Raw genomic sequence first — 5,167 nt, forward strand, 5'->3', positions numbered from 1 at the left:
TCTACTACGATTACTATTTTAATACCACCGCCACCACTATTAACACTGCTAATGATGATCATCATTACCATTATAACCATCATCATCACCATTATCAACAACAACAACAATAATAATAACAATAACAACAACAACAACAACAATAATAACAATAACAACAACAACAACAACAACAACCATCTCAGAGAAGAAAATGGCTTTTCATAGGAAAGGGCATGGACTTCTACGCCTCGGGATGAAAAGATTAGGAAGACAGTGAGGACACAGACGTTATGTCTTTGAAGAGTAGAGGAAGAGGAGGAGGAAGAGTGTGAGGTAATGAACGACGTAGATCAAATGGGAGAGAATTAAGAGAAAATTTCGTTTACTCCAAAAGATAGGAAACGTTTTGAGAGAGAGATAGAGAGAGAGAGAGAGAGAGAGAGAGAGAGATTAAGCAACTGATACTGAAAGCCCAACCCTAGTAAGAGAAAAAAGTAATCTTTATAAAAAAGAAAACAATAACACTATTTCTTAATGAAATGAAAAAAAAGGAAGACAAAAGTGTGTTTAATTTTATATAACTACATTTTCTATCCTTCATTAAATACGAAGATAGAAGGAAGGAGATTGAGAAAACTTCCAAGCGAGGGGAATGGCTTTCGTAGACTCGTGAAAGAAGAAAAGTACTTACCTCTGGAGTTCATGAAGAGGAAAATGGGAAGTAAAGAACAGACGGTGATAACGGAAGTAGAATGAAGAAAGACGGGGAAACTTGGTATTAACCTGAATAGAAGCTGGAATTGTTTTTTTTTTTCTCTTTATTTACTTTTACTTCGAATTCAGAGAGAGAGAGAGAGAGAGAGAGAGAGAGAGAGAGAGAGAGAGAGATGCCTTAATGTTTGGAACTTTCTAAACACTTTTTATAAGCTGTTAGAATAGTATTTTGTTAACTGCATCTCTAAAGTTACATTAGTTCTCTTTTACTCTACATTTTCTCATGATATCCTGGTACTTAGTGCTCTCTCTCTCTCTCTCTCTCTCTCTCTCTCTCTCTCTCTCTCTCTCTCTCTCTCTCTCTCTCTCTCTCTCTCTCTCTCTCTGCCATAAATATAAAAGCAAAAGTAAATAAATTGACAGAGAAAGACATAAAGAGAAACTGATGTACACACAGACAAATCCACAGACAAGAACACGAAGATAAGAATTATAAAGAAAAAAATAGAAAGAGACGATATGTATAAAAACAGAGAAGTAAAGTAAGGGAGTAATAAAGAAGGAAAGGAAAAAACAAAGAGAAGAGAATAAAAAAGGAAAGAAAGATACAAGTTTTCACCAAATGTCTATGAACACTGCCAGCAGCATTTCATTTATTGTCGCTTCTTTTTAACAACTTGGTACATTTTCTTTTTTTTCTCTCTTACTTTATAGTCCTTTTCTCTCCTTACTCGTCTTTCACCTTTTTCTTTTTATCCTCTTCCTTCTCTCCTTTCTTCCATCTCCTCATCCATGTCCTAGTTTTCTTCCCATGTAGTATATATACCCCAAAGTAAGGACCAACGAGTCCGCTGCTTTTTTCCTTCTCTCTCTTCCCTAACTGATATTTCTTTTACTTCCATTTTCTCCTTTCCTTCTTTTTCTTAGTGTTTTTATTTTGCATTTTCTTCTTCTTCTTCTTCTTCTTATTATTATTATTATTATTATTATTATTATTATTATTATTATTATTATTATTATTATTATTATTATTATTATTATTATTATTATTATTATTATTATCATTATCATTATTATTATTATTATTATTATTATTATTATTATTATTATTATTATTATTATTATTATTATTATTATTATTATTATCATTATTCTCTTTCTCCCTTTCTTCTTATTTCAATTCATTCTCACTGTTCTCCAGTCATCTCTCCTCTATCTTTTTTTTCTCTCATCTCTTGTCCTCTTTCCTTTCCCTCTCTTTTCTTTCCCCTTCTTTCTTTTTGGTTCCTCTCATCTTAGATTCTTTCTCCTTCCCGTCCCCATTATTCCTCTCTCTGGTTTTCTCCTTTCTTCTCTCCTCCCCCATTCTTCTCTCCTCTCCACTCGTCCTCCTCTCCTCTCTTCTTCCTCCTAAAAGTCGTACTCCACACTTCTGCATTACTGCCACAAATCTTTATGCTTTCATATTCTTCCCCTTTAGTGAGTTTCTTTACAACTTCACAGTCAGGAACTGAAGCCATTAATAACGTGTGAGTTTTAGTACCTTGGAGAGCGATATAAAGGAGTAATGGGTGAAGGAACGGGAGAAAATGGAAGTGATGCATAAGGGATGCCAAAGTTATCCCAATGAGAAAAGATGTAGAAATGAAAGACGTAGGTTCTGAATGATTGATTGTTATAGATTTAGCTACATAATTATAATTGAGAGGAATACAATAAATATGTTTTATATTTTGTAATTATAGCAATGAAAAGGGTTTTTTTTTATTTCAAATGTCATAACAAGCTGGAACGGTTTTCATGGCTGTGTATTGTATATAACTGGGAAGAAGATAAGGAAAGTTAGTGTTAGGAAAATTATTAACTACATATTTTATACTGAAATTAATGAGGAATGTCACTACTTTGTGCCGATACAAAGATCTAATGTGGTTTTGATGGCAGTGGAGGTCGCATCAACGAGAGAGAGAGAGAGAGAGAGAGAGAGAGAGAGAGAGAGAGAGAGAGAGAGAGAATGGCGATGATAGATGAAGGGAAGACGGCCAGCATTTGAGAGTGGAAATTACATGGTAGATAATTGATAAAGTGCAATGTTATATGGTCGTTTTCTTGTTATTTATTACGTTCATAACTCTTAGGGCCACTGCCCTCTCACACACACACACACACACACACACACACACACACACACACACACACACACACACACACTCATCCTCAGCAACTTTTATCCTGGTCTCCTTTTCCTTTTCTTTCCTCCCTCCCTTAGCACCTTCTCGTCCCTGTCAAACTTTTGTACAACTTCCCCTTGCCTTTCTTCCTGTCTTCCCCTTCCTTTCCTTCCCTCTCTCCCTCCCCCGATCCACATCTCTTCGTCAGCATCATCGTAGTTGTTAAGGTACTGTTTGTGAAACTTATAATGATGCGGTGAGTAATTGGAGGGAGATGCGCGAAGTTCTGAGCTGAAAATGTTCTTGGAGAAGGTGAAAAGAAGAGGAACGAAGTCCTGCCCGAGGATAAAAGACGAAGTGTTGTTTAGGAGAAAAAAGTTAATAAAAAAAAGTACAAGGAAGAAAAACCAAGGAAGAATAGAATGCAAGTTAAATTAGAAACTAAGAAAACGCAAGGACACACACACACACACACACACACACACACACACACACACACACACACACACACACACACACACACACACACAGTGGTTAAAGCGCTGGCTTCACAAGCCAGAGGACCGGGGTTCGATTCCCCGGCCGGTTGGAGATATTTGGGTGTGTCTCCTTTCACGTGTAGCCCCTGTTCACCTAGCAGTGAGTAAGTACGCGATGTAAATCGAGGAGTTGTGACCTTGTTGTCCCGGTGTGTGGTGTGTGCCTGGTCTTAGGCCTATCCGAAAATCGGAAATAATGAGCTCTGAGCTCGCTCCGTAGGGTAACGTCTGGCTGTCTCGTCAGAGACTACAGCAGATCAAACAGTGAAACACTCACACAGGGTGACCAGCGGGCGACCGTGGTGGTGGTGGATTACACACACACACACACACACACACACACACACACACACACACACACACACACACACACACACACACACACACATACAGAGAGAGAGAGAGAGAGAGAGAGAGAGAGAGAGAGAGAGAGAGAGAGAGAGAGCCCAAACAGAGGAACCATCAATTCTTGGGTAGAAAATCTGATAGAAGGATGGATTGCAGGGAAAGATGGATAGCGAGAGTGATGGCGTGAAGACCGGGCTCTGGCGGCTTGAGGATGGATCCTTATCAGTATGGGACATGGATAGAGATGTGAGGAGAGGTGAGCTTATTGGTGGGGGAAAGATGATGGTACGGAAGATGAGGGATGATGGGGATGATGGTGGTAATGGTATTATAAGAAAAAAGGTTTGTAGAATGGCGGCCAGTGTGATGAAATTTGAAATAGTGGGGAGTTATCAAATTATAATGATTGTATTATAAGTCAGTTTAAGATGACCATGTTTGTGTATGTGTGTGTGTGTGTGTGTGTGTGTGTGTGTGTGTGTGTGTGTGTGTGTGTGTGTGTGTGTGTTTGTTCGTGTGTGAGGGTGTGGTGGTTTTCCTGAGAATCAAACTTAATTACAAAGAACTAAGCAAACTTGATTATTTCATTAAGTCAACCGGATTGCTACATTAATTGACATGAATAAGAATATTACTGGAATATCTCAAAGCTTGATGTGTTAGTAAATTAAATTGAATCGATATAAAAATATCCAAGTCAATATTTACAGTCACGAAATTTTTTGTGAGAGTAACGTTAGTATAGCTGGCAAACACACACAAATAGACACACACACACACACACACACACACACACACACACACACACACACACACACACACACACACACACACACACACACACACACACAGCAGGGCAGTAAATGTCACACATGCAACACAATACATGTCTAGACCATCATTACAAGTTCATAATCACTGGCTGCAATGTTTTGCAAATTTGACGAACCAAATGAAATTACCTATAATGGACGATATTGCGTGGTTTGTCTGTCTTCCTGTGTGTGTGTGTGTGTGTGTGTGTGTGTGTGTGTGTGTGTGTGTGTGTGTGCTAATAAGGTCTGCCGGGGAGGGACGGCAGCGAGGCAATTTATCACTTTGGCTGCCAGTAAGCGAGAAACCATTCTGTCGTGCTCATTAACCCGCCTATGTGAGGGATGGGCCGCTTCCCTCTCCCTGCCTCTCCCCCTTCTTCTCCTCCCTAACCTTTCCTTCATCCCCTTAGATCCCACAACTTCCTAAGTCGCACTCCTTCCCTCTTGTCACCTTCAACAGTTCAGAACCGCTTGCAAATGAAAACTTCTGCCCTTCTGTTATCCTTTCGTTCTCCTTACTCTTCTCGTTCGTCCCCTTTCCCTTTAACCCTTTTCTCTCCAAACTGTCTTCCCGTGCTTTCCTTCTATTTTCTTTTCC

The sequence above is a fragment of the Portunus trituberculatus genome, chromosome 17 (assembly GCF_017591435.1).
Source record: "Portunus trituberculatus isolate SZX2019 chromosome 17, ASM1759143v1, whole genome shotgun sequence".
Classification (NCBI taxonomy): Eukaryota; Metazoa; Arthropoda; class Malacostraca; order Decapoda; family Portunidae; genus Portunus; species Portunus trituberculatus.